This window comes from Chiroxiphia lanceolata, chromosome 10 (assembly GCF_009829145.1).
Source record: "Chiroxiphia lanceolata isolate bChiLan1 chromosome 10, bChiLan1.pri, whole genome shotgun sequence".
Lineage (NCBI taxonomy): Eukaryota > Metazoa > Chordata > Aves > Passeriformes > Pipridae > Chiroxiphia > Chiroxiphia lanceolata.
Genome location: NC_045646.1, coordinates 7,042,488 through 7,067,828, shown reverse-complemented (window position 1 = coordinate 7,067,828; position 25,341 = coordinate 7,042,488). Strand labels below are relative to the sequence as shown.

Genomic DNA, 25,341 nt, shown 5'->3' with positions numbered 1-25,341 from the left:
GGCTATGGGGACATGGCAAATACTGTGAGAGAATGGCCCATGCACTGCTTGATGGATGATGCCGACTATTCATTTTAGCAGAGCTGCAGGAATTCAAACACTTTTCATGAATATTCATAAGAAATTGAAAGCTGTTTAACCTGGCTCTCACATCTGTCTGGTGGGAGCACTTCAGTGCTTATGTATTGCTCCTATGACTACTTGCAAGACATGAATTTTAAACCTGACTGCTCAGAGAGTGATGGAAATCCAGTATGAAACCGTATACTTGGTTGTGAAATTTGCAATTTACTTTCTGCCAGTTAGCTATACAAATCAGCTAATCAAGGAACACCATAGGACTGAACCAAGCAATGCAGTATGAATTTGCAAACATTTGCCATTCCCAAAAGATCTGTAAATGAAGAGTTATTTGCTGAAGAAAGCCCCAAATAATATAAGATAAATAAATTAGAAAATTGCCTGACCTCCACAGACAATTCATAAGCAGAAAGGGCAAGTGAGATTCATGGCAAAAAGTACTCATTGAGCTTCTGAAGAATACAGAGAAATCATTCCTCAGCACAGTGAATCAATCTGATGTAGTTTGCTTCACTATCTGCTGTACATTGATGGAATGATGAGAGATTTGGAGTCACTTCTGACAGGCTCTCAGACAAATGGGTATTTGCTGCTGGCAGAAGTTTTTGAAAGTGGCAAATTTGTCTGGGATAGTTTTGAAAGCAGATTTAGTTTTGGATCATGGGATTTGTGTTATGTCTTATTTTACAGTTGAAAATGTCTGAAATATTAACCTCCTTCTGCATTTTGCCTTATCTGGAGCTCTGTGTTCAGCCTCATTCCTTGAGCACCACAGTCTGTATTTTCATTGCATCATTACCACACTATCCCGCCTCTTATTTACAAGGCAGGGCTATTCCCCTTCCCCTGCCACAAAGAGATTGGGGGATTTGCCCAAGTCCCCCTGAGAAGTCTGTGGCTGGGCACAGGTTGAACACAATCTTCCGCCTCCTCATGGTTTTACACTTTCAGACCCTTCCCTCAGAGAGGCACTGAAGTAAAACAAAGTAAAATTGTCCAAGCCTCTGGACAAACGTGAGGTGAAGAAAAACCATGTACTAGATTTTCACATTCTTTGCTCATTTCTGACGCAGATTTAATATCTTTGCATAATGTCTCTTTGATTCATACTGCAAACGTCTAGAACAATTTCTTTGGAAGAAAGTTTTCACTGTTATCACTATGTACTCAGTAGTGTATGTAACACAGGTTAAAATGTTTTCCCCCAAAATTTGCAATGCCAAGTAATGCACTTGAGTGAAAAGTTGTTGCTTGGATCAAAAGGAAAATATTTATGTTTCTTAAAAGCAATTCTTACCATTCCCGATCCAATATTGCTTCTCTTTGGCACAATCTGTATTTACTTAGACTGAATGCATTTAGCACTTTTGTTGTTATCATCAGTGTTTTGTTATTAAATGAATTATATCATGACCTATTTACAATGCAGTATAGTACGCTGAAGTTCTTCTTAAAGGGAACATTAGTTAGGATGAGTAAATTTGAATTACATGGTAAGTCTCTGCTCTATAGGAATTCTCTTTTTTTAATGAAGATTTAATGAAAACAATCACTCTAACAGAATTCTAGAAGTTAGGAGCTTTTGACAGCAGTATTGTAAAGTATGCTTAATGCCACCCACATTACAGTAGACTTAAAATGGTATCATATCTTTAATTTTAAAATTTAGCACAGCAAGTGACACCATGCCTCTTACTGCAAGATATGACTATCAGCTTCTTTAAGTGCATTTTTAATAGCTCCTGTGAGGAGCATTTCTGCAAGCAGAACATTTTATTGTTGCTAAATACTACTCACTCTGAAGTCTCTCTGTTGTTTAAAATGAAATTTTAATGAACAAGTCGAAACAATTCATCAACACAGGGAACATCACACTCAGATCAAACACACCAAATGATAAGAACTCTGCATATGCATGGAAATAATATTTTCATTCATTAATTTCCTGCTGCTCATCCTGGCGAGGGTCAGAGGCACTGACAAAAACAAACTCGCAGCCCAGCACTGCCCAGCACCCCGTGCAGACCTCACTGCCCTGTTTGGCCACACAGACCCAAATCTTTGATGTTCAGACATTTTCTTGTTTATCGATGCTAAACAGGCGCATCATAAAAAAGTACATGAGGCTTCTAACTTTGCCTGGCACCTCTTGGACTTCTGGCTGGGGAGAAACAAGCTTTTTCAAGGGGAAGCTTTCCTATTATACTACTGCATGTTCATTCAGCCGCTGCTCACAACCCTTTCAGCATCCAGCTAAAGGTCGTGCACATCCTTCCCCACGGCAGGGGGGTTGGTAGGGGGCTAGCATTGGCACAGGAGGGAACCATCCCTTTTTCTGTCTGAAACTACAATTCTTGTCCAGTAAAACAATGACAACAGTGCAGAGAAATCTTTGATTATGCAAAATGGATGGACACATCACGCCTTTTTTTTTTTTGCAATAGGTTATAACCTCATCCGGAAAATTCTTCCCATCCCCAATCTTGGTTGTTTTCCCCCTTTCAAATGACATCGGTGACACTCCAGACACATTTTACACGTCTCCCTCATCTTACAAACTCCATAGCTTTCCTCTTCCCCTTTTATTTTAGGGCAGCTTCCCTCTCTCCCTTCTCCCGTCTCAGAAACAGCCCCACTGCCTCGCTAGAAAATGAATAAAGTGTTTTCTGCATGACCTCTATGTATTTTACTCCGTGGGAAGAGGAAAGTGGAATGCACACTCAGCAGGCAGTGAGATTTGAGCCAGTTTGTCCTCGAGGCATTTCTGCCATAAAACACAGAACTATCCACAGTATTTCCACCCTCGTCTCTCCCCCCATCCTACCGACCCCTCCTCGCCGCTGCCGGCTGCACCTGGCTGCACTCGGAAAGCCGAGGAGCAAAGCACAAACAACGAGTACCGAACAGTAACAGCTCCCTTTGTTTCCCATGCAAATCCTACCTCCGATAGTTGTCACATCTTCCTCCGAGGCGAAGCCTAATTATTATTAAACAGAGATCCAGCGGAATCCTCCGAACTGCCACCAGTTGTTAAGCGCTGTCATCGTTTCCTCCTGGTGCTTAAACCTTTTTTGACCATTAATGTCACAACCCCTGCTAACTCATCGCTTAGTACTCCCTGCTCAAAATGTCTGAAATAGTTTGGAAGGACAATAGGAGTGACAGGCACACTAGACAGCCATGCTTGAAACTAGTTTTCTCCAGCTGACTTAAGGCTGTTTCGTAGTGCTTTTAAGGCATGCACTCCGTAGGGTTTACTAACCTAGGCTAGACATGCCATTCCTGCTTTTATTCAGAGCTGTAATGGGATGGCTGCTGGCGATGCAGCGATAGGTCTAACCCCATTCATCCCTCCGTAGTTTCTAAACCTTCCTGGGAGAGTAAATAGCTTCAGTCATCCTTAAACTTACTGAGGCTACTGTTTCTGCAGAGCAGGGTTTCACACATTGTTTTCAAACTAAAGAGAAAATCACTCCAGGGAACGGAAGGTGCCGTAGCTCTCTTGACTGATGCGAACGGCAAGACGAACAGGCAGCATCCGCCCCCGCCGCAAGCTGAGGCTGGCGCAGGAGTTGGTGGAAGTAGTGATTGAAAGCTGAAAGTTCTTAAAACTCTGTAAAGGCAAATGTGACACAAAGAGAATGAGGAGGATGTATGGACCGTGCTGTCGTTTGTATGTACAGAGTCACGGATTTACACTACTTTTCCCAAAAGGCAAAATACTGTTTGCAGATGGCAGGGTCTTGCAATCTAAATTTCTTAGTAAGCAGCACCTTGGATAATGATGGGCGGAAGAAATGAGACCGATGCACAGCATTCGAAGTGTCTATGAAGTGGGGAAGAGGAGGGGCGAGACAATGCTACAGGACCCTGATGTTTTCAGTAAAATTATGCACATCTCCAGATCCCAGGTCAGAGAGATTAGTGCTCTGCTGAGATTTTGGAGACTTTTTCTTCTTGGTTGTCAGCTAATAACCAGCCCAGGTCAAGATGCATCAGAGCTTGTTAACATCTGCTGTCAGTTCGGTGTTGCTGATCTCAGTGTGGTCCCTAGTGGACAAAAGTAAGAGCCACCAGCACAGATGTGTCTCTGCCAGCAGAATGGCACACATGGGCTGAAGAGGGGCAACCTGGTGCCAAGGCAGGCTGGGACACAGTAAGCGGGGAATTAGTACTTTTGCTGCTTGTTCAGCACCTGCCTAATTTTTTGGTACCACCCAGTTCATAACCCTTTGCTCAAAATGAAAATACCACTCATAAAGACATCTCTGAAATGAATGATGTTTTGAGATATTAAGGAGTAAAGCAAATCACAGTGAAAACCCAGCTATGGCTCCCTAACACTCTAGGAATGGAAGGGTTAAGATAGCAATAGTGGCAGATTTGCATTAGATTTTTTAATAGCTGGGACCTGAGGGCACTGAGGGCTGGTTAGGTTGTGACCTTTCTCCTTGGAGAAGCTCTGGTTCAGATTTGTGTTGGTCCTTTGCACTGGTGACTGTTACAGACTATGTGAAAGCTGCCCTTGCATGAGGGGAGGCTGCAAGAATGTCCTGAACCAGCTGGTATGTTCTGCCTGATTCTCAGGGGGAGAAGTGGTCGACTTAAACCCCTCTTTTTTTCCACGTCCCATCCTGCCATCAACACACCAGATGTCCCCACTGCCCCCCCAAACAGCACGTCAGTGTGTGTGTGCCCAGCAGGGGTGATAGGTCTCTCATTCTGCCTTGCTCTTCATTGAAACTGTGAGTTAAATCAAGCTTGTTGATGGTGCAAGTCAGCCATAGCTGCTGGTGGGGGACATCTAGGGGTACCACGAACATGATGTTTGCCCATGAAACAGTGCTGCTCCTACCAGAGCTGCCTTTGCACTCTCTGCTTCCCCTGCCCGTACTTGCCATTTCACCCACTGTACTTACACAGTCAGTGTGTTGGGAGCGAGGGCTTAGGGTTCCAGTTTTGTTTCTCACTTTATAGTGGGATATTATGAGCACCTTAAGCTTCTGCCAGAACTGGTGAGAGCAAAGGGGATTTTGAATTTTGTGGGCATGAAATCTCAGGGTGGGCAATTACATGCTAACTGCTAGCATGGCTGCCAGAACAATACCTGCTTTCTGAATAATTTAAGGAATTTTTTCACTGTCACCTATCTTGCATCTTTTTTGTGCACTACATTCACCCTAAGGCAGAAAAAGAAAATGGAAAAAAAAAAGAAAAGTTCTTCTTGTCCTGAGCAATATACTTCTTTCTCACTGTGCTCTTGATTTGTAAGTGGGATGACACAACAGCTCAAGAGACATTTGATTCCTGTTGGGGATACCCAGGTCTAAGAGTCCTGACTTTGCTGATGATCTTTTGAGATCATCAGCACTGAACTGGATGCAAGTATGTTCCATGACAGGTTAAACCAGGTGATCATTGCTGCCCATGCTCACAGTTCCTCAGTTATGTGTGCTGAATATAAGGAGATCCATAAAAAATGGATGACTATCTCAGCTCCTCCTTCCCTTAGGGACCTCTCTACCACAGTGATCTCAAAGACTTCAATTCTTTGCAGTAAGTTTAAGTCACTCATAATTGATGGCCAGTAGGTGATAACTGTCTGTGAGAACTGCGTAGTTCAACATTGGTGAAGATGTTCTTATATTGAATGACAATTGAAGGAGGGGTAAACTGTTCAAGGTGTGAGGTGTAGGCTAACAGGGAGTGACCAGAAAGATCTTGTAGGGGCTAGTTAGTTCAACATGGCTCAGTCCTAGATAGATATTCCATGGTACTCCCCCTTTCCTCAGGGTCTTTCTAATCAGTGAGCAGTAACAGCAGCTGCCATCAGTCATGGGACTTGTGTACTGTGGCTCTACTGCTGTTGCATTTTTCCAGCACACCAATCTGCTGCTTGCTGGCAAGAAGTTACACAAAGTGATGGAGCTGTGATCTGATCGGGTATGGCAATTTTCTGTCTTTCTGGACTGTGTGGATGTTAGGGAAGTAGGATTGCCCAGGGAAACAGAGGGCTCACATGTGCTTTCACTCTGCCCTCCACCAGGAAAATCCTATTGACTTCTGTAGGAGAGGAGATTGCTGCTCAGCTGTGCAGTAGTGGACCCTCTTTGAGAAAACCCATTGCTTGCAGAAGAGTTACAACAATTTAAAATGCTTCTATTTGTTTCTGACCAGTATTTGCTTAGGAGAAGGCCAAGGAGGATGAAGGACAGGAGGAATTCAGGAGATTTGTAGTTTGCATGCTGACTGTAAGCCAAACAAAATAATGAACAGAGCAATAGTGCATAATTTCATTATGAGTCATCCTAATTATAACATGAATTTGATAGACATGTAACTAGAAAGTGTAACTATCAGTTACAAATACACATTTCTAATTGCAAAGGGAAGTGCACGATATAATTAAAGCTGCAGGTTGCACATACAATAACCTTTTCTTCTACCGTGGTCACAAATTCTCTAGGAACAGTATGAATATATTTTGAAGCTGCATACCTATCAGACAGTATTCCTTCTACCCACTTGCTGAGTCTTTTTGAAACAGCAGCAGGTAGTCTCACTAATCCATAGATACTCGGTGTGAATCGCGCATTAAAGAATTGCAGGAATGATCTGTTGATGGCTCTTCCATGCTGGGTCTCTGTAGAGTGTCAGTGTTCAGTGACACTCTACAGTGTTAGCCTGGCAGAGCTACAAATGTGGCGTGCAGGGTAGGTAACAGGTTGTGTTCAGTATATATAATCACAGTGTAAGTGAAAATCAGTCTAACGAGAAAAAGGATCCTTCAAAAGGGCTCAAATTCTGTCATACACATCTAGATACTCTCAGGTGTTGTAAAGCCTGGACTCAGAACCAAGTTTTGCAGAGGCCAGCTATTCCCTAAAAGAAAACAGTGGGGGGGAAGATAAATTCCTAACAATTGTCTTGGCTACATGCATTAATCCCACCTCTGTCTTTTAAATGAAAGAATTATCAAGAAAGACCATTAAAGTCAGTCCCTATATTTACAGCTCTGTCTGGTTTCCTTTCTTTTTCTTATGGTAGAACAGGCAGCACCTGTGTGAATGCAACCTTGTGTTTGGCCACAGTCTTTCAGTCTCCTTTGTGTTGAGAATCACAGGACACCCAAGTGTTCATTTCACTGAGTTATATCACACTGACTAGCTAATCGCTTCCACATGCTGCTTGATTGTCCCCCTCTATATGCCAACTCTGCCTTTTTCTTGCACAGCTCTTTTTGAGCCACTTGCCTAGGAGAAAATAACTACATCTGGAATGTTGTTAAATGACCCAGAAGTTGCTGCTTTGCAGACTGACAGTATTTGATGCAAATAGATGGCTTCTTGCTGTGAAAATCTCCTTGGCTGACAATCCATTGGGTACTTTTGACGATAGTTGTCTGAGTTAAAACACAGGCTCATCTTTGCATATTCACACTAACATTCTTACAGAACTGCTAGTATTAAAATCTTCCTGTGCAGTTTCAGCAGAGGCCTTTCTTCTCTCCATTTGTTCACCAGCTGCTGGTGCACATCGCTCCCTCTCTTTGCCTTCAGCTTTTACCATCTGCCACTATTAAGTTGCCCAGGTGTCGGAAATCTTCTTGCTCTTCTCTGGTAAACCACTAATTCAACCTTCATTTATATAGAGGCTGATAGATCAGGATAGCTGTTCTCCAAACATCTGCTGCATTTCATACTCTATGGGGGTGGATGGGGAAAAGAGTATGTATACTTGCCGGCAAAAATAAAGGCTGGTTAACCCTTCCTTCACTTTCTTTTCCATCTTCAACAGCCTACTGTTTTCCTGCATTTCTAGATGTGCCAGTTAATTAATACTTGCCAGTTAGGATGTTACCTAGAGCAAATATATCCTAAAGCGCAGCTAATTTTCAGAAATATCAAAGCTTCCACATTCTGCAACAGTGTCTAGTCCTGGGGTATTGAGGAGCAGAAGAGATGGGATGTATCTAAGACAGTTATCAGCAAAAACATCAAAATACACCTTTTTTCCACTTTAGACTGCTTATCCTGTTGCAAACAGGGGCCACACTACTGCCTTTGGTATGTTTTCTGCTGAGATACAGGTCAGGTATCCTATTGTAATTGCCTGCAGGGGAAATCCAGGCTCAAAGATCATCTTTCATGACAATGGGTAGTGTAAACTATTGAATTCTTTTGGGAGAGATGATGAAATTAAATGTGCCCAATCCTCTTCAGTAAATCACTGAAGATTGACTGTAGGTTTGAACAGCAACAAACCAGAATTCAAAAAACAGACTGCTTGCACAATGCTGCTTGCTGGGCCCAGGGAATGTTTACTGCTTAAAGGCTAGTAAAATATGTATCTGAGGATGAACACCCAGCTGCTGGGGCCAGTCCTCAGTGTGAGTGTTGAGTAATTCCAAGAGGATTTCACACTTCAGCAATTTTACTCTCCTCAGTCTGGGTCTCAGTACCAGCACGTTCAGAGCCTGATTTTGTGTGCAGCTCTTGGGCAGAGATGGTTTCCTGCTCTGAGCAGTTCTGCTGAGCAGCAATTGCTGCCTGCTGCTTTTCCATTTGTTAAGCAATGGATTACTGCTCAAACATTTGCAGGCCACATTGGTCTAAGCCCTTTGTGCAATTCTCCAGATTTACTCCTCTCCTGGAATGCCATGATCAGAGGTTGTTTCTTGCTTGTTCAATAATTTCCTGAAGCACTGCTCCAATCCGTGCTGCTGTGATTTCCTTGTATTGTGATGGATGATATTTTGTGCTATTCACCGTTCACAGAAACACCAAATTGGCCACTTAGATGCTCTCTGATTTTACACACAGTGCCTGGCTGTTTCTCCAACTCTTGATTGCTTTTTCTGTCCATACTTTCCTATTCCTATGTTAATATTACTTATCCAGCAACTTTAGCAAGATATTGCTAGATAAGTCTTTTGCCTATTTTTCCACCCTTTCCAAATCACTTGCTATGCAGAGCTCTCCTTTCTTCAGGATTCAAGTATCTCCTTTTATCTATTCTTCCTTTTATTGTTTACTCAGCTGCTGCTTTGCTTTGGTGGAATAGTCACTTCCCTGATGAAGCTCATGCTTCTATTTTTGTTCTCTCCCTTTTTGAAAGGTCCTTTGCATCAGTGAGATGCTTGTTTGGGTTTCTTTGATGATTTGGTGCTGTATACTGAGCTCTACACTCCAGGAGTGAAAGATCAAGTTGTGGAGAGAGTGTGCAAAGGGAGAGGGGACTTTGCCATGCCCCAGTGAGGGAGTTTCCAGTGAAGCAACAGCAGAAGCAGACAGGTAAAGAGCCAGCCCAGGAGCAGTACTGTGGAGAGGCTGTTCTGTAACACTGTTCCTCAGTGTCTCCATTTGTAAACTAAGAATAATCCTCTGCTCTTATAAAGTCCTTTGTGAGCTTTGCCTGAGAACTGAAGCAAGACAGCTGAAATTCAGCCCTCTTAAGCTTGTATTGTTGCTGTCTTGCTGATAAACTTTAAATTCAGAGTAGCAAGGGCCTAAAACTGCCTAAGTAGCCTCCACATTGTACAGGGTGTTGCATGGTCACACAGATCTGCTGATGAAGGCAGAATGCCTTGATGTCCCCTGGCTCCTCTGTCTGAGATCACCATGGACTCTTATGTGGGATGCTGTGGGTGACGCAGCCCTGCTTCACAGCAGCCAGAGAGCAGGAGAGACATTGCCTGGGCTGAGTTCAAAGCCCAACCTGTTTGCAGAAAATGTGTGCTGGCAGCGACAGGAGAAACCTCGCACAAGATGCCACTTTTTAATTTTATTGGTCTATATTCTGCAGCAGGTGCTCAGAGGGGCTCAGGCTGTGTGGCTGCCCCCGGAGCTACCAATGCAGGATTTATGGTTGTGAACACCAAAAATTCACCAAGGCTCAAAATCTCAGCTTTCCTGTGTAAATCTGGACTGACCAGAGGGATTTGACTGTATTTACTGAAGTAGAGTTGTTTGGAATTTATGTCACTGAGGGCAACATTTGGTCCTAAACATACATCTTCAAATATATATAGGTTTTGTACAAAGTTATTTCTTCCCCACAAAAAAAGGATTGCAGCCCCTGTATAAGCTGCCACCTCTTCCCCATCAGCACAGCAGCTGAGGACACAGAACGTGCTTATGAATAAATGACTTGGTGAAAAAATGGTACTTGGAAACCAAGCAGATGCTTTCCAAGAGGAAATAGGTAGAATGATAAACCTTTGCTTTTAAGACAGGCTACAGGGATACTCCTTTGGTATAAACACACATTTTTTCATTGATAAAACAAATCTCCTTTTTCTATCCCCTCTGATGCATTTTTCAATTCTGCATATGCAAAATATTAATGTATCATCAGAAGCTGAAGTTAAGAGGACTCCAGAAGAATTTAGCCAGTCAGTTATCTCTGGTTGTAATTACCTAACGGTATTTTTTTACATCTGTTTGAAGTTATTTTATGCTCATTAGGGCTATTGAAGTAATGTTTCCTTATTTCTCCACTTTTGGGAGATTTTAAAACTGAAAAAAAAAATTGGAACAAGTTGTCCATAAATACACCCATAATCTGACCTTTCCTCTCCTCTGAGAAGTTTTGAGAAGATTCTTTAAATTTTTGTGTCTGTACTTGCTCTACTTTCAGACTCTTAGAGATAACCTTGACTTGAAATTGTGGACTTTAAGAGAGGCACAGAAGACACACTACAAGCTGCAGAGTTCATCCCCACTGGGATGAGGGGCCATATCCTCACTGCATGAGAATTTGTCCAACAATAACAAATGCCTGTTGCAGGGGCTCCCAGCTGGAACTTCAGAGTACAGAAACCAGCTATGTTTTCATATTGTGAATAAAACAAACCTGGAAAAACAGTCCCACAAAGTCTGTACTTGGGCAACTAATGTCCCAGCTCCAGTGTGACCCACAGGATGTTGCAGCACCAGGCTCTGGGGGTGCATTTTGACCTCAGCTGCCTGTGCTCAAAGATAAAAGCACCCTGGTGTGCCTCAGAGACACACACACAGGTGCACACACCGCAGCTCTAACCCTTTCCTCTCTCCTCTAATCCTCTCTCCTCCCACCCACGGGCACTGCAGGAAGGATGTATTTTCTTTGCTTGGTTTCCATGCTTAGATTTCAAAGACCTCTTGGTACAGTAAAGTAGTAAAAAACCCCAGTCCCCGGAAATGCAATACCCTTTGGGGGAAGCATGACAGATCTGGTGGCGCAGGAACAACATGCCCAGGGTCCCCTTTATCTCGCACACCATGTCTATTTACCTTTTTTTTCTATCCCCAGAGTTGCTATTATTTTTTTGTACAGATGACTAAACCAACTCTCCTCCTTCTTGCCTTGCTGCTCACTGGCTCTTGCTTGTCATCCTGGCTGGTGCTCCCAGCTGGATCATTAACCCCTATCAGGCTGTTGGACTTGAGCAGGGCTCAGCCTCCAGAAGCAAGCTTCAATGTAATCCCTCAGGAAAGGAAAGGCCGCTCCTTGGAGTGTCTGCCTGGCTCTTCAGACAGATTGTACCATTTGCAGAGTGCAGGTGAACAACTGCAATAGAATAACAGGCCCTCAGCTGTCTCCCTAATGCTGACAGCAGCAAATCCACCAAACAAGCGAAGTATCTCTGTCCCTCTTGGTCCGATACAGAACCTCTGCTCTGATCAGGTTTAATGTGATATGGGAGGGTCAGGAAGCTCATGTGAACAGGGAGGTCTCTTAAGTTGTGAGGAGTGTGGAGGGCACCTGTCAAGCGTGGAAGGTGCTACCAGGTATGGAATCCTGGTTTTCTCTGTCCTTGCAGGGGTGTGTGGGGCACCATATTTTGTAGGTCTTGCAAAGGAGCACTGGAAGGATGTTGGGGATATCAGGGATGGCTCTGGAGCATGAAGCACCCTGTAATGGGGATTTTCTTTCCCAGGCTTCCTTCCTGAGCCTGGCATAGCCTTTCCCACCGAAGAGGGCACTGTAATGTCCCCAGACTGTGGGGTGTGAGAGCCTCAATGCCCTGTGTCAGTGATGGGCACCTACCTTGCACAGAGCCTACAGGGTTTAAAATATCCGGTGAAAGGCAGTTCCAAACAGGAGTTGGTGGGAGGCAGAGCTGGGCCCTGGTGGGCAGTAGTGTGGGTATATGCCCATGCAGGGTGAGCAGCCAGCAGTGCCACTGCTGCTCCTCTTGTCTCTAAGAAAACTAAGGGGAAGCCAAGGCAGGGGCTGTGTTTGCGTATGAGATCAGAGATGAGACACTTTGGTGCATTTGTCAAGGTAGGAGTTCAGGAGAGAGGAATCCAAATTACACCTATCAAAGGAGTAAAGAGATGGTGACATGAGTCAGCTCTCAGCTCCACCTGTGTAAATACAGAGCAACTCCCTGGCAGTCGATTGAGTTACTCCTACCTGTGCCAGTGGGAACAAGCAGAATTTGGCATGGCTAAATGCTGGAGAACATGAAGGACCATTGATCTGGAGCCAGCTAGGAACCCAGTGTTACTGGTTACACAAATGATGTCTCTCCCACACACCTGAATGAGGAATACAGATCTGAGTCCAAAAGCTGAAGATGTGCTTTTTCTTTTCTCTCTTTTGCAAAGAAAACAATCATATGCATTAATTACTTTGGCCAGCTCAGTCCTTTCAGAGTTCTTTTCCAGGGACTGCTCTATTGTGTCAAGAGTAATACAGCCACTGAACAAAAAGACATTGTCTGCCAAGAGTTATTCATGTGTTTTATTTTAGTAGCCTCTCAATGTTTCAGCTACTCGAATATTCCTTGAAATATCTGAGATGCTGTGAAGAAGTTTCATGCCATTAATTTTTAATATAGCCATTTTTAACAATATAGAGGACCAAGATTCTGCATTTATGTATTTGGTATGATATATGATATATTCTCTACTGTATAACTAGTACTGTCTGCTATAATTCCTTTCTCCAGATGTACAAACTCATTTTACTTCAAAAACAGCAATCCTGATATAGGATTTTTCTCCAGACTTTTTGTCCATTAAATAATAACACTCAATAATATTTGAGTATGATGGGAGAACCATCTAAATATAAGTATGAGCTCAGTTACTGTCAAGCAATATAGTTTTACAAAGGAAGTTTTAAACTGTCTTGAAGCTCTTCTGATTTCAGTGGTTTGATGGGAATATAAATGAGAAGGAAATTTCCCCATTTGCTGACATCTGATTTCTGAATTGGGTTAATTATAACAAGAGTTCTTTCCTTGCATAATCAGACTTGCTAAAATTTCCTTATTTGGTTCATAAAACTGTTTTGTGAAACAGAGGAAATTAAGTGGGGTTTTCTTTGGCACTAAGTTCAAATTTGTGTGAACTTTCACCTAGACTCTGGTAGCCTATTAGAGCCTGTCTTTGATAATAATCATGTTTGAATTTCATTACTTTCTCGTCTAATTCCGGTCACTGACCATTTTATTTTTTGTAATAGCAGTAGGAGATCAATTGCCCATGCAAGGCTGTTTGAGACGGTCCTAGAACAAGTGAAATGCCCTAATTTTTCTTAATTTTCATTAAATCACCATCTTTATTGTTGGTGTGTAGTATAAACAGTTAGTAAAATGCTATATTGCAGACTTGTACAGTATGGCTTGGAGATCTGTCTCAGTAGCCACTGAAACAGTCCCAGTGCTCCTATATCTCACCATGGATACTAAAACTGGGGAGCTGGGAATGCAGAGCCCTGGGGAAGGGCTGTGCCGAGCAAACGAGTGGTAGAGGAGCAGGCTCAAGGGTATCATCACAATGGATGATGCAAACTTTCTGAGGCATGAGAAAGTGAAAAAGAAGCACAAAGGCCTGATGTGACCTCTGGAAGCCAGGGCATTTCTGGGGTTGAAACCCTTCCAGCTCATGGCCTTCTACCCTCCTCTGCCCCCATCTTCCTCCCTTACATAAACTGCACGTCTTGGGGGCTAATGATCTCTCAGGGACTAGAGCTGTGGAAAGCTGGCACAGTTTGTTGTCTGGCAGGATACAATCACATCTGGTCATCCTGAAGGATAGTAACATTACAAAAATGAGGAGGTGCATGAAAGGTTTGAGGGAGAAAAGTCAAAAAGCTGCCTCTGGCTGAGGCAAGACTGAAGAGGTCCTTGGTGGGTAGGATGAAGGATGAAGGGATGAGGGAAAACGGGGAGACAAAAGATGTTACTATGGATAACTTGATAACATAAATTTAACACATAGGAGTCTATCAGGTCCCCCAACCAGCACCTTTTCCATGACTGACCAAAGGATATAGAAATGCTTAAAAATTTGTTCCAGAAGGCTGTGAACATCTAATTGCCTGTTAGCTGCACCATCCAGAAGACTTTGGATCAAACCCAAACAAAACACATGTAATATTCACAATTTTATTTTTATTTCTAATCACCTGCTTCTATGCACTTTGAAATTCTCTGGCTTTTTTTAGGGAACAGATTCCCTAATTGCCTTGGGAAGAGAGAGAGCATTTTGTTTCCACTGGTCTTGGGAAAACCCAGGTATTACATTATTTTTCTGGAACTTGGTCTATTTGACTCCTAAACCCCTGAGTCTGTACTTTGATGCTGTAAAAGCCTGATTTCCAGCCACTTTTGAAGTAAAGAATGTAAAAAAGTCCAAACAAAAAGAAAAAACTAGGAAAGCAGGTAATAGAGGTTAGGTGCTATTCTGCTGTGGCTTTGCTGGAGCCAATTTGTGGGGAATCTGGCTCCAGATGGGGCACTGTTACTGTCATCCCTTTGTATAGTAGTTGCTTAGTATATTTTTGAAGGAAAAATAGGATCTGCGTGACTAAAAGCTGGTTTGTCTGACCTCAATGTTATACAAAGATTTAGGAAGGAAAAAGGACTTCTTTTTGAAGGAAAGGATGCAATAAAGCTTTACCAAAGGAATGTTGTGTCAGATGCATTTGATGATTTTATTTGATAAGATAATTGATTTTCTTGACAAAAGCAGTGCAGTAGATTTAATCTCTCTGGACTTCTACAGGGTATTTGACATAGTGGCAAGATTTGTCAAACTGGAGAAAACAAGGATTAGTGGAATTGTGCAGGAAATATCTGGAGAGCTAGGGAGAGTACATATTTGGGAAAGTTTGGGGTGTAGAGATGACCCTGTAGTTCCTTTAGGACTGGTGGGGGAGCTTGGTTGCATTTATAATTGTAATGTTCCTGGCACAAAAAGAAATGCTTTAACATTTTTGGCTGAGATGAAATCAGGTTGGATTAGCACAACAGTGGGGGTTCAGAAAACTGTATTAAAAGAATGATAAAGCCTTAAGGGCTGCAGCAGGAGAGATGGAAGTGTGAATAGGGATGTAATCATATGAAGGGCAAGGTTGGACACTGAGGGAATCCTGCCATGCACTATTCCTGTGAAATGGGGCTTATCTTTTAGAAACAATAGAGAAGAAAGTGAAGTTAGATGTTCTGGGGTGCCCCGAGGGATTTTTGAACCTGTGATGGTGCTTCAGATGTCCAGTGTGAACATCGCTGATCCAGGTCCTGAGGAGATCCTTCTTGGAACACTAGACAGGCAGTCCTGACACACAAGCTCAGAAAAAGTCTGCTAAAATGGGAACAGCTGCAGAGAAGGGCAGCAAATGCAGCATTTCTTTGGCTTGGAGAGATGTCATTGCTGTCTACAAATGCAGTGGGAAGAAGAGCTAGCACTGGAGGGTGAGTATAGCTATTTCAACACAAGAACAGCATTGGAACAAGAACATATAGGTATAAATGGGTCATGGATAAACTCAGCTGGAAATTCTGAGCAGGTTTCCAGCCGAGAAGAGGTGGAGGCAAACTAGTTTTAACGTAACAGCTTCACTGTTGGGTGGAAGGGATCTTATGAAATGGTGGCCTATGACTGCAGAGGGTTGGTATCAGTGATGCAGAACCCTCTCCGAGCCCTCTGTTTCTCTGCTCCTGTTAGGAGATCTCTAGTTTTGCAGTGTTTCTGTGAGATCCTGCCCCCTGAAAGGCAGTGGATGAGGAGGACTCAGAGAGGCGACTTTGCACCAGTCAGGAGCACAGAAAATATCTACTGAAGGCCAGCTCTGGGAGACCATGTCTGAATATCCTTGGTGCGCTCGTTTGTGGGTGTCAGTATCTTTATGGCCTCTGGAAGCAGCCTTCTCCGAGCTGGGCACTCCAGCCAGGCAGGACAGAGCTTGGCAGGCACAGCAGAGCAGCTGCTCTCTTGTTCCCACCCCACAGGAAAAAGAGTCAGGCTCCCTTGCAACTGGGAGAGTCATGACCTGCGACTGAAACTTTTATCTAAATCCTGAAAATAGAACTGATCTGATCCTCAACTCCCAGCAAACAGCAGCAGCAGGAGGAGGAGGAGGAGGAAAGCATCAGCTCAGCATCGGCAGTTCTTCTCCCCTTGTCCCTTAGGCTCTCAGTAGGTGACCTCCAGCTCTTGCTGCTTCTGCCACCTTCACCTGGGGAGCAGCAGTGAACCCAGCCCTGTCCCTCTGAGGGCTGTGGCATCCACAGGCACAGCCTGTGCTGCTGCAGGCAGGGTTGTCTCTGCTGCAGTGCTGCTCACAGCCCAGTGCTCACAGGACTCGCAGTCGCAGGCCCCTGCAGAGAGTCAGCAGCTCGTTTTACCCCCGGCCTAATTGCACTGAAACCTGCAGGGCTGTGCTTAGCCCAGTTCTGGCCTCCCACTAATTGTGCCACCAAGGCACAGGGGTGCAAATGGCAGGTCAGGGCTGTGCTGATTCATGACATATCACGAGCCTGGCTTGGCACTTTGACTGGGTTTACTCATATCTGCTGGAAAATGCCATAGCTATGGGCCACAGTGATGCTTCTCAGCAGGTACTGGGATTAGAGCAGAATGATACCATTCTTATGGAGCACTGTAATGTTTTCATTCTACTGGCACAAAGTCTTTAGTTTGTGTAAGGCAGGCTAAATGGGAAACAGCGTGGCTGAGGTGTCATGTCACCCATGAAAGTACCTCTTGGCACACTTTCTTAGGAGTGACTGAAGCAGCAAGGATACCGGTCAACCAGTTGTTCTTATCTGAGGAAACATCTCCTCAATTCCCCCTTTGTGAGGGGAAGTGGAGGGGCAGCACTGACCTCCTTTCTCTTGTGGGCAGTGACAGGACCAGAGGTAACGGCATGAAGCTGTGCAAGGAGGTTTAGGCTGGATACCAGGCTTCACCCAGAGGGTGGTTAAGCGCTGGAACAGGCTCCCCAGGGAAGTGGTCATGGCCCCAAGCCTGCAAGAGTTCAAGAAGCATTTGGACAATACTCTCAGTCATACGGTGGGATTCTTGGGGTTGTCCTGTGCAAGATCAGAAGCTGGACTTCAAAGTGATCCTTCTGAGTCCCTTCTACCTCAGGATAGCCTATGATTCTATATTCTAACTCATCCTGCAACTAATCCTGCCTTCTGGGCATTAAGTTACTTGCAAAGTCCATAAATTTACTATGATAATCAAATCAGGAAGCAAAGGGGACTCTCTGTTCCTGCAAGTATCTGAACATTTTCGTTTATAAAGTTCAGGCCATGAAGAGTTACTGCACTGTGTCCAGGTGGTATTGTCCAAAACGGAAGCAGAAGTATATGTGTGAATATCCAGATTCTATATGCATTTGAGAAGTACCTAGGATTTCAGAAGAGAAGAATTAACATTTGCTCCCGGGAAGGTTCTCAGTGACACAGGGTTAAAGATAGGAAAATAAGCCTGTATCTCTAATCATTGCAGAGGAGACAGAATTCCAAAGATAAACAGCCCAGATGAAACCTCCCTTCCTTTTGGTGCTGTGTGACACCTAATAGAGTTTCTGCAGCAGAGAGATCTTCACTGTAGTCCTTTGTAGCTGGCACTGATATGTCTACAGTTTCTCCTTTTTTTTCTAGTGGAATTCAAAAGACTGTGTCAAATAAAGAGCACAAATCTTGTCTTTGACAAAAATAGCAAAGAGAAGAATTAAAAAGACCCAGAGGACAGAAAATTAGTATTTAAAGAAAGAAAGAAAAAAAGAGAGATACAGCCTCCTTTTTCAGTGTGACTGAGTTTTGGCTTGCATTTTCTAGTATTTTCTATATGAATGCCAGCAGTTCTTGGATTTAGAGGTCCTCTACTGGGTCTGTTACCAATATGCCAAGTGCAGACACCTTGGGGCAGCTCCTACACCCCCAGAGTTATGGAAGGAAGAGACTTGCCCTCCTGGAACTACCTGAGATTTTCTTCCAACGATGAACTTCTCTACAGAAAGGAAACACTCTTCAAAATTGCTCATTAAGGAAATTGTTATGGATCTTGTGAATACCATTTGGAATTACTTGGGTGATGAAGGAATCACTGCCATCTTTTGTCAGCGACATGCAGATACTTTTCCCCAACTTACTCTCAAGGAGAATGCAGCTAAAAAGTCTCTATGGTTGCCGAATATGCTGTTAACTTCTTGGGTGTGATTTTATTTCCTTGTGTTTTGGTTTACTCATTTGTAAAGTAAGTATTTTTCCTAATGCTGAAGGAATTTGTAAAACCAGGTGGTGTCCTTGGAGTACTCTGAGTTCCCTGATTCCACTGGAGTGGATGGAGTGCTTCTGCTCAAACCCAAGGTCATGCTGACCTTGATTGCTGGATGTGACTAAGCCACCCTTTTTTTTTTCTTGCTGCTAAAATAGATGCACTGAAAACAGTTCACTCACTTCTGTCATTTTGGTAGATTCCCTTTCACTCTGAGCGCTTTCTTCAAGTCAAATGGTCAAATTCTAAAAGGTTTCTGTCCATCCAATAGATGCCTCAGAGTGAGAGGAAGCCAGCAAAGATATCATCACAGCAGACATAAGCTGCCCCAACTCAGCTATTACTGGAGACTTTTCCTCATCACCTCATCTGAGTACTAAACAGCTGAGAAGTAATTATGCCTAATGTTCCCTGATCTCTTCCCTCTTTGCACATGGCAGGCTATTCTGTTCCCAAAACACTTGCCTCATGTTCATGGCATTTGGCCTGTAGCAGGGAGGTTGAGTCCAGCCCCGGAATGTCTAAAACATTTTCTCCTAATAGATGGCTCACCATAAGCTGGAAATGCGTCACACACCAGCCAGTTATTTCCACATCATAAACTCCTAATGCTTCTTTAGACTGATGGGGGTTTGTATTTGCTAAGACCTGGAAATATGCCAAATATTCTTCCATGCATGACACTTCTTTTATTTTAGCCACTGCTGAGTTAATCGTTGGGTATTTCTGGTGCTTGAAAGCCCCTCCATTTGCTCCTGGGTGTTAGCTCAAAGCACCGAGCTGTTCTGTATAGCAGGGACAGGAAACATTTGTGCTGAGATGTGACCTCCCACCCTGGCCATGGGTTTTGCATTGCAGGCATTCCCAGGATTTCAGGGGCTGGGACCTGAGCTGTCCTGACATCTAGGTTCCCACTCAATGAACTCCTAAATGTTTTCTTTAAGCTCTGCATGCCACCAGTCCTATTCCTGTACTTCTCTGCTTTTTTCCTCCTTCCACCAATCTTACCCACTAAAATCCCTGTAGAGAAGCCTGGCTGGGAAGTTCATCTTATCCCTGTTTACTGGAAAGAGGAATTTGGGAGGGCAGTAAGAATAAGTACAGATTTTCTGTGGTGGCTTGACTTCTGTGCTCAGATCTCTGGCGATCCTGTTGAGATGCAATCAGCTGTTGATCCCAACAACCAAAAGACAATTCCATTCCATTAATCACTTTGCTGACTGGTTTCTAATGGTCTTATCAACATGCTTCCCGTCTGCAAACTGTCCCATTTTTAAAGTGCTCACCTCTCCCTTTAATTTGTTCTTTTAGGGCAAGACTCTGGTAACTGCAGAATTTCCTCTTTTCCCCGCTGACTCCAAGTCTGCTGTGCTTCCCAGATTCTCCAGCTGCTCAACGCTAGTTGAGACTGGGCCAACTTGTCAGTGATAAACCCTTCCTTATTTTTTTTTCCCCTCAGAGACTTGTGTGTACAAAGCTTCAGGCACAAAAATTACTTCAGTCCTGAAGCTTGGCAGACACACCTCAGCACAGCAGCAAATACCTTTGCCAGGTTAAAAACAATGATAATACTTTTGGCCATTTTTTTCAGTACCGAGAGTGTAAAAATAATAGTCTGTGTGATGGAGGAGTGTATGAGCTTATTTAACTAGAATAGGTTTGATTTAGCACAAGGATTTTGCGAGGGATTCATCCTCAGTACAGCCTATTGCAGTGCTTTAAATCCCTCCTCTTTCTTCTTCTGAGGTTAATGCAGTTTGTTCACACAATGATGAGGGTTCTGCAACTTGACACTTTGTTCTCCAAATGCACCCAGGAACCGAGGAGTTAATTATACCCACAAACCTACTCGTATATGCACATGCTGCAAATACACATAGGCAGTGCATGCATGGATTGTTTTCTCTTTGCCCTTTCTGAAAGCTCTGACCTTGGGCCAACTCTTCTGTAGCTACAGAACTGCTATTTCCAGAGCTCTGCAGAGCTGTTCTCCACAAACAAAAGCTTTACCTCCTCAACTGCACGGCACAAAGTACCTGTGAGCCACTGTTCATGAATCCTGGCTTCACAGGCTGACAGCAGACCTCACCACATGCAGTGAATCCTCCAAATGTCAGCTCCCCTAGGGACTCCTTTCAAAGGACAGCAATAATAGTAATGCTTTTCACTTCTGCCATACTTCTCATCACAGGACAGCAAAACATTTCGTCAGCACTGGGCCCTGACTGCAGGCCTAGAATAACTTTACAAAAGAGGGGGGTCCTGGCATCCTCTACTCTAGAAGCATAAAAAAAGTCTTGACTCAAGTGCAGACCTCAACAGAACCACCCTCTACAGCTGTGGCCTGTTTGCACTGAGCTGTAGGACTAGAAGTCTGGACTTGGCTAGCCACGAAAACAGGATGTCATCCTAGGAAGGAAGGAAGAAGGGGCAAGGTAGTTAGAGCATGAAATCCTGCCTTTGCTGAATCCAGACTATGTGAATTAACCAGGTCCATCCACGAGTGTTTTCAAATCACAGCAAACTGCCATAAATAATAGTAAACATAAGTGCCTACAAGATCCCCTCTGCATTATCAGCATACCTCCTGATACAGAATCTTACAGCCATCCCTACTTACACAACTGTATAGAGTTGGACCAAATCTCACACTTCAAGATATATGAAACATCTAAACATTTTGTGATGCCTAGTTTAGACAATGCAGTAAGCTTATTCTGAGTCATAATGCACAATAATTAATGACAAGGGCACAGTTCTTGCCCAAATCCCTATAAGCACAAAACAAAAGCCTTCCTGTTATAAACACAGAATCATACCATATTGCTTAATTCCACTCCAAAACACTTCAGATCCCCAGTCCCACTGGAGAGCTTTATATTTATCAAAAATCCAATAGATGAAACCAAAAAGGCATGGCAGAACCCAGCCTGTCCAAATTAAAGCCTCTGAGATTCTCTGTAAATCCATTGCAGAACATAAAAATCATTAATTTATCTCCCAGCTTCACAACCTCCTAACAACTCAGTATCCAAATGTGTTATTAGTGGCCATTCCTTTGCAGTTGGTAACAGCCAAAAGGGAATTGGGAGGGAAAGGGCTTGTGGTTACCAGCATGGACCAGGGCACCACGGGAGCTGCACTTTGCCACAGGTTTGCTGTTTCTTCTGGGTCAAGTTCCTTAACCTTTTTATGCCCAATCTCCCTCTCTATCCTGGATAACAACTGCTGATTTACTTCGCCAGGTCTTTGTGAAGCTCCATTTGTCAGTGCTTGCGATGTATGATTTATTGTCAAAGACATAAACAATTGCATCCTGAAGATGCAGAGAACATCACCTGCATTTTGATTTCTGCTAAAATCTTTTTCTCACTCAGGACGAACCCTTTCTCCTTTGCTAGCATAATAGTATTTTATTCAATTATGATTAAATTTAAACAAGCCAATATGCATGTTTGGGGCCATGAAGCAAGCTCCCAGTTACAGAATTTCTGGATCAGGGGAGGCTCAAGGGAAAGCCGCTGGATTTGTAATGCAGTGGTGACAAAAAAACATTGGCTAGTTTTGAGGACTCTTTGCAAGATGCTTACAACTGGTGGTCCTGTCAGCATCTTCAGCAAGGTGTTACTCATGTCTGAAGGACAGCTTTTAGGATGAGAAAACGCTCTGCACAGAGGCTTAAAGAGCAGCAGAATAAACATATGTGAAGAAAAAGCTGAACAGAGCCCAGATAAAGTACATCTGTCTCTGTTAATGCCACATGGGGTAAATGTATCTGAGAAAAGGAACATAAAAAGAAGTATATTTTCTATAAATCTTGGTAAAAATATTGACTTGGTTTTCATATTTTTTCTTCCGGGGATTCTGGTCTACCAGGCTCCCTTGTTACTGTTACAAAACCTGGTGACAAACTAGGCAGTGGCTAGATATAACATCCTGACTGACCTTATCTAAGTGACCTTGCACCAAAACAGCACAGTGTGCTGCCAAATTTTCCAATTCTCTTCAGTATCTGAAGTCTCAGGAGGTCCATTTCCTAAGTAACTCTGCATCTGTTGACCTTATCACACTGCCCAGCAGCAAAACTGCCAGGCAGGCGATGGGAGCACTTTAGCACACTTGGAAATGGGGGAGCTCTGGGTGCAAAGGTCTTCTCTGAAAATGCTGAAGCACTGGGGTTATGGGTGAAGGGGGTGTTGTAAATTACAGAGAACAACGAGGTCTCTGTCACTAAAATACCTTTATCTTACAAATTCAACCAAGAAGAAGTATTGCCCCACTCTGAAGACTGAACATGGTTTGAATGATACGAAGTGTTGTGCTTTTATAGATGCATGGTTTCAGTTTGCGGAGAGCTCTTCTCAACACAAAAATAAACCAGAGAAAGTTAGAAATGTATCTTGTGACTCTCCAGAAGTTTTATGTTATTTCACTTGTTATGCAAGCCAAAAATGGGTTTAACACAAAATGGCATTGAGTTTTCAATCATTAATGGCACAATCAACTAAAATACATAATCTGTTGCAGTGTTTGTAAACACATGCAATTAAAGTAGAATAAGATTCAATTATAATGGATTATGTGTGCATAATAATGCAGATCATGCAATTCTTATTAGTTGGGCTGTACCCTGAGCTCGGTTCAGGAGGAAATGATATTGAAATGCTCGATAATGAAGAGGAAATTTTAATGAGAAGACAAGGTTGAGAAAATATTACTCAAAGCAAGAGGAGCAAGAGCGTCCGGAGGCAGAATACAAATGACAGTAATACTGAGTCATTTGACTATGTCTCCGGCTTCATGCAAAGATTAGAGGTTCACACTTGACAGCTGCCAGGAACGAGGTAGGCACAGTTCGCCCCACTGGTTGCCACTGTTCAGGGAGCAGGTCTGTGCTTCCTCTCCAGATAAGCTCCCTACAAGCTTTGCTCATTTTAGGAGTTTCACATGGTGCAAGAGGCAGAAGAATTTAGCTCTTGGTTCTACAAGTGTCTACCTTCTCCCAGGCTGCTACTTTTTGGGTGGGGGCAAATAGTACTCCCAAAGGTGTTTAATTTATTTCCAGTTTTTTTCCTCTGATAATATCAGCTTATATCTAAGGTAAATATTATGCAGCTACCCAATCTTTCCCTTTGTTCAGTCGTTCATGGAAGGTGTTTTACTTCCCCTGAACTGCTTTAATTAACTACCACTAGGAGTGGGGGAGGACCAAAGTACATCTTCTAACACACAGAAAATTACTCCTAAAGAGAGTGTAGGTGATACAGAACACATAAGAGCTGATCTCAGCTAAAACATGCAGACTTTGTCTCGTTCTGGAAAGAGATATCGCACATTCTACTGTACAAAACCAGTTATAATGGGTACACGTGTATAACAATGCAGACTGTGCTGCACTGATTAGTACACGGCTTTGACTTGACTTAATCAATATTTGAGAGGTGAGAGCAATACAGCATAAGAAGTAAAACAAAATAAATGAGAAACCCAGGATGCTGTGTTGCATTAGCCATGCAATCATTCGGTGGCTGAAATAGTGAAGGATAACTTATATTGACTTGGACAAGGCATTAAGGATATCTGTCCTGAGCTTGATGCTGTTGGCACAGAGCATAAAGGTGCACTTCTGCAGAGTGATAACAAATGACAGTAAGTGTAGGAGATTACACTGGAAATTTTACATGGAGGAGAAAACTGCTGTGTGTATCTGATCCCACCGTATCACCAAGCGTAAAATCTCTCAGATAATCAAGGGGAAAAATGTCCAGGGACCAGAATCCAAATTCTTAATTCTGAACAAATGTTCACCAGAGGAAATTTGAAATTATGTGAAGGAAATTATACTGTCACCACAGCTCACGGTGAGCAATAGTCTCATACATATTCATACATTCATTACTGTCCTGTCACCCCAGCGAGGGATGTGTGCCAGTGCCAAGAGAGCAGTGAGCAGCACAGTGATCTCCTGGCTCTCCAGGGGGGACTGGGTGATCACCCTCCATTGCACATCTTCTGGCTTCTTCTTCACTTTAACTTCAAGTTTTGCAAACTATGAGGCTTCCCTTGTCAGGAGTTGTTTCTGGATATTTAGTGTGTTCCCTTTCTCATTTCTGGTTCCTCATACTTCCTGTTGCACCCTACCGTGCTACTTAAATCTTTCCCGTCTTTGGCGTTTATAACTTTCAGCACTAGATTGTAATATCTCTCTGTAGCCATTTTTCTGAGTAAGTGTATTACAAACTCAGTTCTTCCAGTACTGATTTAGCTCCTTTAATCTTCCTTTATAAATGAATCTCTCCATCCCCTTGATAATTTTTGTTGCTCTTCTCTGAACTCACTATAATTTTTCAATATCTCCTTGCTAATGAGTTTCCCAGAACTGAACACAGTGTTCCAGGTGCAGAAACAGTAGAGCAGCACAAAGATGGTCTGAACTTGTGCTGCCCAGACTGCAGGTTTGAACTTGCATTGCCCTTTTCCTGCCATATCTCATTGTTAGCTTGGTTCTTATTTGTGCCCATGAGTTTGGAGGGAGCAGATGGAATTCACCTACTGTTCTCTTCCAGATATTTAGCAGGCAAATTCTAAAATTTCAGGGGTTTTTAGCAGGTATTGCACAACTGCATGCTCTCATCTGCCCTGAAGACCACAGTCTGAACTGCAAGCACTGTCGCCCATGTGGAAGTCAAACCCTGTCCCATGTCACAAACTTAGAAAATACCCAAAGTGTACAATTGGATGTGCAATTCAAAACCTT

The 25,341-nt window shown here is 43.2% G+C and overlaps 1 protein-coding gene across 3 annotated transcripts in view; it reads right to left on the bottom strand.

The window, feature by feature from the left end:
* Nucleotides 1-25,341, bottom strand: part of LOC116791829 (calcium-activated potassium channel subunit beta-2) — a 146,034-nt gene that overhangs the window by 95,844 nt on the left and 24,849 nt on the right. The window contains exon 1 of one of the 3 annotated variants that reach the window (XM_032698210.1): nucleotides 3,023-3,589. The exons of the other annotated variants lie outside the window; for them this stretch is intronic. The gene's annotated coding sequence lies outside the window, so the exon portion shown is untranslated. Of the gene's footprint in view, nucleotides 1-3,022; nucleotides 3,590-25,341 lie in introns of those variants that run through there. 3 annotated transcript variants of the gene reach the window in all.